The sequence below is a fragment of the Osmerus eperlanus genome, chromosome 9, assembly GCF_963692335.1.
Source record: "Osmerus eperlanus chromosome 9, fOsmEpe2.1, whole genome shotgun sequence".
NCBI classification, from domain to species: Eukaryota; Metazoa; Chordata; class Actinopteri; order Osmeriformes; family Osmeridae; genus Osmerus; species Osmerus eperlanus.
In genome coordinates, this window is record NC_085026.1 from 10,051,677 (window position 1) to 10,065,056 (window position 13,380).

Genomic DNA, 13,380 nt, shown 5'->3' on the forward strand with positions numbered 1-13,380 from the left:
TGGAACAACCTGTATTCAAGATAAAGTGAACCAAATTAATGAACCACCAGCAGACATCAAGTCATTCACCTTCACTTTAGTCAACCTCAGGGACAATGTACTTGTTGGATAGTGTCTATTACTTTCAAAGTAAAGAATATTGTAATTAGGTAAAACTATCTCTCAATGGTAGTACAGTGTGTTTGTCTATGTGTGTGTGTGTGTGTCTATGGTGTGTGTGCGTGTGTGTGACATACACACAGGGACAAAACTTGCCCAACGATTGTCGGGTGGGTTGGCTCAGGGTGGGCTGAAGTTTGCTGAATTGAGTCTAGTCTGAACTTGGCGGGACTTGAAGCAAACCCCCCTTGCCTTCCCCCGTTGAATTCCATTGTGACACTCGACCCAATCTGGATCTCATTAGAAGCACAGCCCACCAGGCTTCTCATAGGGGGAGTTCTAGAGGCTGTAGCTTGGTTTTGTGACCCTACCCCTGGGTATGCAGTCTGCAAACCTCTGCTTCCCACCATTTCACACTAGCCCTAAAACCCTGAAAACCTTTTCAATCAAAATTAGTAATACAAATTTCGTAGATATAGCATGCCTTGATTTTTAGTCATCTTAGATGTTAATGCTACCAGCTTTATCTTTTCTGATTGATTCAGCCCACAGTGATGAAACAACATCTAAACAATACCTTGACCATTCAAATGTCCCTGCACGTGTCCTTTGTTTGCTCCCATACAGCAAGTGCCGCTGTCTGATGGCTTGTTACTTGCTCTGAAGCAGAGATTTGATGGACAGAGACCACAGGATCCATTGCTTGACTCCTGCCACACAGCCACTGCGCCGTTTCACCCTCCTCCTCTCAAACTGCTCAGGGGATGCACATTCCCAATGTCGACTCTCGTGGAATCACCACTTGTCTTTTTTGGGGAAATGGTGGTAAGGGGAGGGGCGGTAGAGGGTTAGGGGGTAGGTCAAGGTCCACCATCGGTCCCTTTCACTTTCTCCCTCCGCTCTCTCTCTCGCTCTCTCTCTCTCTGTCCCTTGGAGCTTGTATCTGAGGCTGTCACTGTCCACTGACTGATGTCTTCCTCTGCGGTCAGGTCTGGCAGCCATGCCGAACGGACGCCACCTGATACACAACAACAACAACAACAACAGCAAAACTGGCAGGGAACTAGACAGCACCCACTCTCTGCCCATTGATTGACTTTGCTCTGCTCACTTCTTACCACTAGCATTGTCTCCAGCTGCCCCTCTTTGTTTGCGAGCCACATGGGATGAGGGGAGGGAGAGAGAGAGAGAGAGAGAGAGAGAGAGAGAGAGAGAGAGAGAGAGAGAGAGAGAGAGAGAGAGAGAGAGAGAGAGAGAGAGAGAGAGAGAGAGAGAGAGACTAAACATTTCTCGTTCTTTTCCTGCTTTAAAGGCACGGTGTTGAACGAAACACCGACCGGTCCTTGACACTTGGATCAATGTAAGGTCATGTGATCAATGTTAGTTTAGAGCAACATTTTTGCACCTTTGGAGTTAAGTCTTTGCAGATTGTTTTGCTCTTCAAGGCAAAATTGTGGTATCTGGCCAAACTCATCTGTCAGCAACAATGTTTTGAAAGCTTCAATGGAAGACTCCTCAAACACATGTGTTGGTCCCTCTTTACTCATATGTCAACATTAACTACTCAACATAGAATAGAAAAATACAATAAAATCATTGACCTATTGAGCCAGTAGTTGAGCGTGTAATACCAAAAGCAACTATTTAGAGACTAAAGATCAGAGCAGGATGTTAGCCGAACTGAGTTCATCCTTTGAGGAGTCCACCCAGAGATCTGCTGAAGAGGACTTTTGAAGAGGGAAAGTGTTTGCTAACCAGTGTATGGGTCAGCATGTAACAGAATATTTTCCCGCAAGCTTATATGGGCATCTTTGGCCAGTGGGACGAATACATGCTTTGATCAAGCGGAGTATTCTGTTTGAATGCATCATTTGGCTTCAGGCACTCTGAGCTTTGGGGGCGACACAACTGTTGAGCTTCAGCACCCGTGGGGTTAAAGTTATGATTTACGTTTAGAGGAGTTGTGTGATGTGCTCGGATTGGCCTATAACTGACCCAATTGAAACGGATGATTTCGATTTGGATAGAGCCATCTGACACAGGTACAGTGGTTCATCATTGGTTGGGGATTTGGAGGATTTAAGTTACGACCTGAGCTGAACTACCTTGGCCAGGCTGGAACAGAACAGCCATTGTTTAGGGTGAAGAATTGTATCTGGATGAAGCAGGTCGTATTTCAGCCTGGAGCTATTTTTGTAACTCTTTTTCTTTCTTTTTTTTCCTTTCAGCTAAATGTCCAGTCACATCGAGGTAATTTCGACGTGCAACATAATTAAGTTCATGAAAAAGATCATAATTAATCTATGAGCGGCAATGAAAGCGTATTAGTTCTAAATCCTTGTGGACAATGATGGAGTACACACATTGTAGAAAGTACATCACCATTGTACTACCTACTTCACCTGAACATTAGCCCGGAGTATTTTTTTGTGGTGGTGGTTGTGAAATTTACGTAACTGTACACAATCTCTCTCTCTTTCTCTGTCTCTCTCTCCCTCTCTCTCTTTCTCTCCCTCCTTGTCACTGCTATGCAACCCCCAGGAGCACACACACACACACATACTCTCTCCTTCTCCCATTAGTACGCAGCTCATTGAAATGCTGAGACAGTTTCTTGGCTGCGACTGAGGCTGGTGGCTGACAGTCGTGGTCACCCCATACCAGACCTCACCTCCACTCGGGGCACAGATAAATCCTGGGTGATTGATTGGAGTGGCTTTCTACTCATTCATTAGCCAAGGCCCTGTCAGACACGGCCTGGCAGGTACCTTCATGTAGGCAGCCTTTTCATCCCCGTGTGGTCTCGGCCGCCACACATACACACACACACTTTCGCCCACACACACTCTTGGAAGCTTATTAATGGCATTTTAGACATTAATATTGCAAGGATTAGGGATATCCTATCTCCTTTGTTCTCTGGACAAACCTAATACTGTTTTTTTGAGGAATCACCGACTCTTTCTTTAGTTCTTTCTTTCTTTCTTAATTTTTTTTGTCTCCAGATTGTCAATTGTCATTGTTTCTTTGCTCGCAATCTGCTCTGATACAAGACTTTTCTTCACTTTTTTAGTTATTCTATTTCATCTCTAGTTTCTACTCTCTGCGTAGCCTTTTCTCCTTCTCCTTGAACATTTCAGTCACTTCCTCACCGTTTGTAGACTAGGCTAAAAATCTCATCCATTGACAACAATAACAATGTTTGACTCAATGGTTGTATTTCTTCTGGTTGTCTATTTCGGGTACTCTCTTACTATCTCTCTTACTATCTCTATCAACAATCTCTTACTCTCAGATCCCTTTTACCTTTACAATGACATACATTGACACAAACACACACACACACCCAGAGACACACCCACACACGTTTACCAGCACACAAAGACACACCCATACACACCCACATGCACCGACAAAATAACAAAGTACAAGAGGGACTCCAAAGCCAGATGAGCAGTACCCCTGTGCTACCTACAGGCCAACTTAGATGCCCTCCACCCCCTCCCTCCCTCTTTCCTACCCTCCCTTCATTCTTGTCCCCCGGCTTGTTGAGGTTGACGCAGTGGCATTTTGGAGACTCCCAGAGTTGGGCCTTGTCTACGTGAGCTGTCTGACTCATGGTGGTCCACAGGGAAAACGAGGCAAGGCCACGAACTCCAGCGAGAGACACACAACTTGTGGGTCGGATGTTGACATTTCCTATGCTGCAGGGAGGGGAGTGGCGGAGCGTGGTAGAGGCCTGATCCTGACACATATGTATCTGTTTAAACTAAGACGTCAGCCATTTTGGTGAGTATGTATCGTGAGGGGTTTTGTAAACTGAAAACATTGACTGGATTGCAGTTAGTTGTGCATGTGGTAATACGGGCCAGTAAATTGATACTGCAGTCCGGATGGCAGGGATCAGGGCAAAACAATGTTTACAGTGGTGTCTGTGTGTGAGTATGTGTGCATGCGTGTTGAAGATAGATGCTTGCGTCTGTGTCTGCAAAGTGAATAGGAAGCGGGTAAAGATATTGGCAGAGATCTGTGTGTGTGTGTACTCTTGGCACACCAGCCGGCTCGGTGCACAGTGCTGGGCGAACCTCACTTGACAAACGCAAGCTCCCCCTTGAGGAAAGACAGTCCTGTGGCACTGGCAGGAGGGGAGGGGGGTGTAGGGGGGCTGGGGCACAGGCAGTCCTCCTTATGGCAACCCACTCGCCAGCCCTGCGCAATCCCTGTTTATTAGCATTAGAAACTCCTCAAGTTCGCAGCCAAAGATTAGTGGCTCTTTTCCAGGTATTCTTCCCCTTCATCTCCATATGGAAACGCTTCTCTTTATCCCTCGCTCCCTCCCATTCTCCATCCCACCCTCCCTACCCCGCCACTCCACTCCTCTCCTCACCACCCCTCTCCACCGTCGCCTCTCCTCGTCTCCCTTTATAGATTACTGGCATGGTAACTTCAAACTGGCTTCAGATCCCGCTAGGCCCGTAGCAGGGCTGGAATGTGTGTGTGTATTTGTGTGTGGTGTGCTGCGGCCAGCCAGCCAGTGAGACAGTCAGCCAGCCTGCCAGCCAGCAACGAGACCAAAACCCCTTGTCTCAGCCCCACTTGTCTCTGCAGGTGGTCACCCAGACCTTAATGAAAGTCATGAGGGAAAATACGGAGAGATTGAGAGGGAAGAGTGTAATGAAGGAGGGAATGAAATATGGAGAGAATTAAGTGAGGAGAAGGAAAGGGAGAGGTAGAGGGGCTTTGGAACGGAGAGGAGGGAGCGCAGGAAAAGAGGGAGAGAGGTGGTTGGAAAGAGCATGAGAGGTAGCTATGGAGGGAGTGATTATGGAGGGGGCAATTTAACAGTAAAGGCATGACATCTTTGCAACCGGCCCCGCAATGTTTTGAACCAAACGTACTTGATTCAAACATTCGTCCAGTAATCCCTACAACCAACACTCCACTGACTACCCCTCAGCGTGGCTCACATCAAAGCCAGGTTCCACCCCATGAAGGTAGGCATTTGTAAGAATGTGCATAAAAAATTCAGCTGCTCCCATTAAAATCACCTCAGTTGGGTTTGACTACCAGAAACCATCGTTGGGGCACCAGCGATTAACAACTCCTGGGCTAGAACCTGAGGCACAGATAATTAATTACCCGGGCTGTACTGAAGTCTTGAGGCCTAAGTTTGAGGCCTGGTACCTGTGTGTGTGAATGCACAAGTGTGTGTGTGTGTGTGTGTGTCTCTGTGTATGACTGTGTGTGTGTGTGCGTATTTTTGAGAGGCGAATAATACCTCCCCTTTGACTAGGCCCGGATCCTCCAGCAGGCTCAAAGGAGACCTCCTCTAATTAATCTGCTGTTACTGTTGTAATGGTGCCTTCCTGAGGGAGCACCAAGGCTGAACGGAGCGTGTGCAGGGCAGAGCAGAGACTGCCTCAGCTCCACCAGCTCCCTGAAATATGATTTTGCTCTTATATGGTAAACAAGAGGCCCCCTCTCGTGGGAGGGATGGAGAGAGGGAGGGAGAAGGTGAGGAGTGAAAGTAATTGCTTGATGCTTTACTTGTTTTCTTGATATGAGAGCTGAGGTGCACAGAATAAAACAAACTGTAACAAACACTCATATTTGTGTCAGCAAGGAGAAACTGAAAATACCTTTCGAATTTTGGAGGGTTTTCAGTAGTGATACTGCAACATGAAACTGGTTGTGTATTACATTTACAAAAGGCACATTTGGTAATTCACTGAGGAAATAATATAAAAAGGATAGAATAGCATTGTGGAAATGTCAGAATGTGACAGAATATATATTGTGGCTGTATTGTTGACGCAATACACCTTGTTTTTTGGTCAGCTTTGTTTTTACCCAGAAACCCTGTCGGCAGTGTGAGGTAGCACTACTGGAGAGCCCTGAGGGAGATGGCTGACCACATCAGAGTGTCCTGCTAGACAGCCGCACAACAACCAACAAGCACAACAACAGCAGCCGTCCGGCGGAAAGCCTGCAAGGTGGTCGGGGAGGGAAGGTGAGGGAAGGTGAGGGAGGAGGAGGTGTGTGTGATGGGGGGGGGGGGGGGGGGGGGGGGCAGACAGCTGCTGTGTGTGCTTTGCGACAAAATGGACACAAAGCTGCATTTGGCCGTGTGACTGAGCATGATGCGACCACAGAGCTGTCAGTCACACACACGTACACACACACATACACACACACCAACACTCAGACACGTGGACATGGACACTCACACAGAAACACATGCCGACGGACACACATACAAACACATAACCCCTTAGATTACACCCCCGGCTCCCCCCAACACACACTCCCCTTGTGGGTACACACAGACCAGTAGTCGGTCCCCTGATAGCCTCGGCCCTCTGCAGCTTGCAGACCGAGAGGGCAGGGAGAGATGGAGAGACAGGCAGAGAGAGAGAGAGAGAGAGAGAGAGAGAGAGAGAGAGAGAGAGAGAGAGAGAGAGAGAGAGAGTCGGGGATGGAGTCAGAGCTGGCGGTGAGGGACTGGCAGGCTGCTCCTGTGGGTATTATTTTGTACTCGTGTGCTCAGCCCTGGCCAGACTGTCTCATGTATAGCCCCCAGCAGCCCCGGGCAGTGGGGATGTTGTCAAATGGGCCTCATGTTCTTTGGAGTATGAAAGATGAAGAGCGAGGGGAGGGAGGGGGGGGGGCGGGTGGGTAGGAGAATGAAACGGCACATCTGTTGTGGCCGCTTATCGATGAGACGTAAACAAGAGAGCAAGGGGTGAGGAGAGGGGGGATGAGAGAGAGAGAGAGACAGAAAGAGAGAGAGAGAGAGAGAGAGAGAGAGAGAGAGAGAGAGAGAGAGAGAGAGAGAGAGAGAGAGAGAGAGAAGAAAAGGCCATACACTAACACACTCATGAAACAGTGGTGCGCCTGAGTTTTCACACCCTGTCTCCTATTCTCTTTTGGTCTCTCTCTCTCGTGCACACATGTACCCCTTAACTCACTCGCAACCGTGCATCCAGACCACCCCCCCCCCCACACACACACAAACACATGCACACATCCTGAGGCTCCTCAACTGCATCCACCAACCCCCCGCAGCCCCCTCCCTCTAACTATCCGTTTTCTTCCTTAAACCCACCGCTCATTCGCTTGCTTTACTGCCACTTCTTACAATGACGGTCGTCATCGATTAGCCCCTTACCCTCACCCCCTTCACCCCCACCCCTGTCCACCTCCCCGCCACACAGACGTGGTAACCAGCGGTGTGAGAGACTGACCCTGTGGTTTGGCGACAGGAGACTAACCCACCCCCAACCCCCCTCGTCCGGTGAAAAAAAAAAGGTGTCTGCATATTAGCAGCGGGAAACAGCCCAGGGCCAGGGACGAAGTGCTAAATGCCCTCAAATGGACTCACTCACCGGCTAATGATGCTAGCACATGCTCCACGTCGGCGTCTGGGAGAGTGGCTGCATCAGAGGGCAGAGCAGGGCTCAGAGAACGAGTCGACAGTTACATTTATGTGTGATTCATACTAAGTGTTGGTTTTAATTGTGTTTTCTGTATTGATTCCACCCAGGAAGCGTGGGAAAGGCCTTTGACTTCATGAGTAGGTTGGCTATACATGATCAAACTGTTATTGTTTGAGTATAATGTTTTCTGTACTATGTTAGCCAAGGAGAGCACAATATTTTTGGGATTGGGAGCTATACATGCTCATTAAAACCTTTGCATATTAATTGCAATATGCAATACATGCAATGTGTTATAGTAGCTTATATATACATATATCTACATATATATTTATATCATACTAATGAGGAGTTGATAGGGGTTCCGCACAGTCTCACACCTCCTCCTCTCACCTTTCTTCATATACATCCCTTCATCTTCATTCCTTTTCGTCCCTTCAACAGTCACTGTGCCTCATGTGTCCCTGAAGACTTATGTGTGTGTGTGTGTGTGTGTGTGTGGGGGGGGGGGGTGAGGCCAGGGGAGAGTGTCAAGCTCGCCATAGGTGGGAGTGTAGGCGTGATCTGAGCGTGGATGCCACATTTGCAGTGAGAATTTGTGAGGGTCCAGGGTGTGGGGAGAGGTGATATCTCAACGTGGTGAGCTAATCACCCCTTCTCACCTATCAGAGTTTCAGGTAGGGGGGCCTATACAGGCAACAATTGGTATCATTTCAATCCTGTCATTTAATAAAAAATGTATAAAGTTTAAGTCTTACATTCCCCTAAATTTCAACTCAAGACATTCACTTTGAAAGTGGAGACGTACGTTTGTCTACTGCTGACGTCCTTACATGCATGATGTTGATATACTTTAGAGTTGATCCGATAAATCCCACCTTCTCTCTTCTCTCTATCAGGACCACTCAGCCAAGGAGTCCTGGACAACCAAGGAGACTGCAACACTAAATACATGGCATCACTACTTCCTCAGAAGAGGATCATCCTTTCAATTGTACCTTCCCAGCCAAGTACCATATGCCTGATGACAGATTCACCCCCAACCCCCTATCCCCCCATTTGCCTCTCCTGTGGCAACACAAACCTTCTCCGCAATAATCAAACCTCCTTCTGACATACCCAGGTTTCTGGGGAGATTTTTTGGGGGTGATGGGGACAACAATGATGGGGGTGAGGGGGTTGGGGCATTCAGGGGGGGTCGGGTGCGTTATGGGGTGGGGTGGGGGGGTCGGGTGAAGAGGGGACAGCAGAGTCACCTGGGGTCCAGACAGACAGCTGCGGATGATGAATTGTGCATTTGTTCCTGGCCTAGCCAGGGGAGGGGAGGATGAGGGGACCCTCAGGGCCATTACACAGCCCCGGCATATGCACTGCAATTTTAGGCAGCCCCCCTTCCCAGCCCCCTTTATCTCCCCCGTTCACATGAGAGGAGCCGGGGAGCCGGGATCTCAGACCCCCTGATTTGATGTGCGCCATCGGGGTCACGGTGGGTCACTTCTGGGGTCTGACTAGGGGAGGAAGGAGCCGTGGGACCTATAGCCCCAAGGCAGAGAACTGGCACACACACACAAGCAGACACACACCGACTCATCCACACACACACACACAGACTGACACGCATGCATGCATGCACATGGCTGTGTACTTACTACGACATGAAAACACACCTGCATGTTTACAACACCTATGCAAAGCATGCCCATAATGCAATATTCTCACAGACCCATCCCAATCTTAACAATGCTTTGTAAGTGTGAACAGTGAGTTCACACTTACAAAATTGTTAAAAGTTCTTCTAAGGCCTGCAGACCAAAATAGGTATGAACTTCAAGCTGTATGCTATGTTCACCTTGAAGCTAAAATTGACACGGTTAAAGAAAACACATAGACATCATACCCCTTCATTCAGCTCACTGTTATAATAAAAATAACAGACTTAAGGGTTGCACTCTAAAATGGAAGAACTGTCAAATAATATCAGAGGATCACCAAAAAGGGTAAATGAGAGACACATGCTAAAATGAAAGAGTAGAATAAGAGGAGAGGAATGTAAGGGGATGGACAGTAGTCTATTAGTATGTACCGAGGAAGAGGGCTCTCGGCCAAATCAGGCAGGATTTATCAATGGAGATTGATCCCTGTGTCTTTGAACATGACTTTGTCTAAACTAACCCTGTAGATGGACTGTTAATCCCTTTGTGAGACGAAATAACCCTCCACATTTTCAATGGGTGACTTTCACAATGATGTAAAAAGTATTATGAAATGTTTTGCAGTTATTTGTATGTTTTTAGTTGTTGTATTGGACTGGCTTTTTTTTATTCATACAGTTTACACAATGAGTTGTTCATTGACATGTGTTTATTAACGAATGTCATTTCCCTAAACCATTTGCTGCTTTTCATTGAAAAGGATTCAATGACAAAAAAAGGTCAGATTTGGTGACCAGACAGTCACCCTAATGGTTGCTTATCTGACCCTTGACCCCAATCACTGTCAATGGTCATGTTCATGTTTCATGAGCCATCCAGTCACAAGCTATGAAGACTCATGGCATGACTAATGAGTGAGGGGTAAGGTTGTGACCCACCATCCACTAATGATGACCTCACCTGACTGCCAAATTCATCAGCAGGCACAATAGCCATGTGAATGTGGTTGTGAATTAATATTTCAACAATAGCCATCAGTCAAGCAAGACTGATCATTCTCACTGAAAGCGAATGTAAATGTAAGGCATTCTAGCACACGTAATTTGACCTAAACTATTTAACCCACAGAGATTATATGCATGTTGCTATCTTTCCTACCAGTGCCTGTGAGCATGAATCAGTATCCTACAACTAATATCAGATACAGTACTTTAATACATATCAATATAACATGGAATATTGTGATTTACTGACTGAGATTGCCAAAGAGATATCCTGATTGACATTTTAAGTGTATTATAACTCTGAGCATTTGACCCCTCAAACGGTATGCTTTGTTACAGCCCATCATTTCTAATACCTCTCAAACTAGGCAAACATTAGACTATGATCACCTCCTCACAACCTCATATACGCTGCTAGCAGATGAATGTGTGAGTACATCTCAGAGAGTTCATCCTGCTAGCAGGTGAATGTGTGAGTACATCTCAGAGAGTTCATCCTGCTAGCAGATGAATGTGTGAGTACATCTCAGAGAGTTCATCCTGCTAGCAGGTGAATGTGTGAGTACATCTCAGAGAGTTCATCCTGCTAGCAGGTGAATGTGTGAGTACATCTCAGAGAGTTCATCCTGCTAGCAGGTGAATGTGTGAGTACATCTCAGAGAGTTCATCCTGCTAGCAGGTGAATGTGTGAGTACATCTCAGAGAGTTCATCCTGCTATCAGGTGAATGTGTGAGTACATCTCAGAGAGTTCATCCTGCTAGCAGATGAATGTGTGAGTACATCTCAGAGAGTTCATCCTGCTAGCAGATGAATGTGTGACTACATCTCAGAGAGTTCATCCTGGCATCAGGGCCCGAGTGGTTCTTGGCTCGTCCGGCCCCCCTTGCTCCTCTGAGTCGTTAGAGGGAAGATTAATTCCTTGCCTGTTTGTAAATACAATTTGGTCGTCCCAGCCCACTGGCCCTGGACCACCTCCTTAGGCTCTGGACGCACTCACTAGCATCTGCCAGAGACCCCAATGCACAGCACAGAAGTGGAGAGAGGGCAGTGTGTGTGTCTGTGTGTGTGCATGCGTGTGTGTGTGTGTGCAACTTCTCATTATTGGGAAATAACCTACTGTATGTGTTAGTGTGCATTTCGGTACATTGATGTGTGTTTTCAACTGTCATACCTAGGTAAATTATAAAACATATAATTTATTATCTGGTCAGCTCTACCTTAACTGCATTCTAGAGCATACTCTCCATCAAGTATCTATATTTCAAGAAGAGTAGGATGAAAACTTTAGGAAGGATAAAAACGATGAAAACTCGGGATCAGTATTAATTCACCTGTGACTGGTAATTCGGATGGGAACCGAACTCACTCCCACTAATAACCATATGATGAGCCAGATGAGGGAGAAAGAGAGCGAACAAAAGAAGCACAGATACAGGAAAGATGATGAGGAGAGATTGTGAGAAGAATAACATTTCCATGGTTGATCTTCGCAGGAGTTGTCAAGAGGTTAAGGTGAAGGCCAATCCAGCAGTAAGAGAGGCCAGGATTAAAGTCTTTGAGATATGGATCTGGGGGGCTCTCTGGCTCTCAGTACCAGGGCTTAAGTATCATATCCGTGGACACACCGATCAATACACTTCTCTCTCTTTCCCTCCGTCTTCAATGGGATTTTTTGGCAGCGCTTTCAAGGGGTCCTCCCCGTCCGCCCCCTAATGACACGGTGGGGGCGCGATCGTTTAGGCTCCGGGTTCGATCTCTGTGTTTTTGATGGACAGCCGTGAGTACTAGATGAGAGCCTATTGGGTTTATAACACCAATTATTCTGAAATATGTGTAGGAATGATTTGGCTGGTCAAACTTCAAAAGAATGTATAAATCCATTAAAATTACAATGCAAAATCTTCAGAAATCCTAAGCCTTCATAAGCTCCCTATAATGACCACCTGTAAACTTTGAATATTTTTTTGCAAATAAATTGGCATATTATCATTGGCAGCGAGATTTATTGAAGAAGAGTAAATGAGGAAATAATTTGTTGATAATTTCTGGTGAGTCGACATCTTGATCTCCCCCCCTTTTGTTGACAGACTCATTTATTTTCTGTTGGCACAGGTGAGTTTGATTCCTCTTGATTAAGAGCTGCTTCTCAAAAATCTCTACAGCAAACACAGAGAGCGTACCATCTGAAAATCACAACGCATCTCCATGTATTTCCTATTTTCCACAATTTTCAATCCTTCGTCTGAACACTACCTTGAGCTTTGAAGAACAAAAGAAGATGGAAACCGATAGGCTGCTAGACTCATGCTTTTTGAAACCCTACACCATCCAAACACTAAACCAGTAGCACCCGCTCTGCTACCAGTGACAATGGTCATTCCTTGCAACCTTTTGTAATGCCACGGGCCCCTTTTCATCTCAGATTGAGTTCCTACATGAATCAAAACGATCGATTGACCCTTGAGTCAATCACAAATCTGTGGCCCAGAAACTATAGGGTTTGTGACCCCAGCTCATGGCCTGGGTGAAGTCCAGTTTGATACAGTCTCTCTGGGCATCTGTCACAAAGAGGATTCTTGATTTGATATTGGTGAGTATTACATCAAAGACCAGTATTATGTCTTCCAACAGGGATTTTTGTTCTCTGTAGTAAGAGAAGTGACAGCAGTTGTTCTGAGGAGGAGGAAAAAGAGTCATCACCTATACAGTCTGACAGTGAATACTGCTCTCCCTTCTGCAGTGCTTTACATCATATTATTTCCAGATTTACTTGTCCATTGATCAAAAGGCTGAAGATTCAAAAATTTGGATGGCAACCTTTGAAAATTGCCTCTTCTTATTGGTCCTCCATGTGGAAAGAAAGAACCACAAGCGATTTCTCTGGAAAACGTTTGGTTTCCCAAAGTCATACGCTTCTCTCGCCCATAGCTAGAGAACATAATCACGGTAGCCACACTGGCATAGACCATGTCAGCCTTCTCATGTTCACCTAAACTACAGGCCTTGGTATGAACACCCAGAGAGACCTTGGAACGACCACAAGACTGGATTACAGCTATCCAAGCAGTACGTATTTGCCCTTAAACCTCTGAGCACACCACCCCTTCAACGCAAATGTTTACACTTGTCTTCGGACGGTCTTCTATCCGTCCCTCACGGGGCACCAAGAGAAATAACGGCATTCACCG

The 13,380-nt window shown here is 46.5% G+C and overlaps 1 protein-coding gene across 1 annotated transcript in view; it reads right to left on the bottom strand.

Moving 5' to 3' along the window:
- Window positions 1–1,331: 1,331 nt before the first annotated feature.
- The window catches only part of vrk1 (VRK serine/threonine kinase 1), a 121,930-nt gene continuing 109,881 nt past the window's right edge, over window positions 1,332–13,380 (bottom strand). The window contains exon 14 of the mRNA XM_062469758.1: window positions 1,332–1,378. The gene's annotated coding sequence lies outside the window, so the exon portion shown is untranslated. The remainder of the gene's footprint in view (window positions 1,379–13,380) is intronic.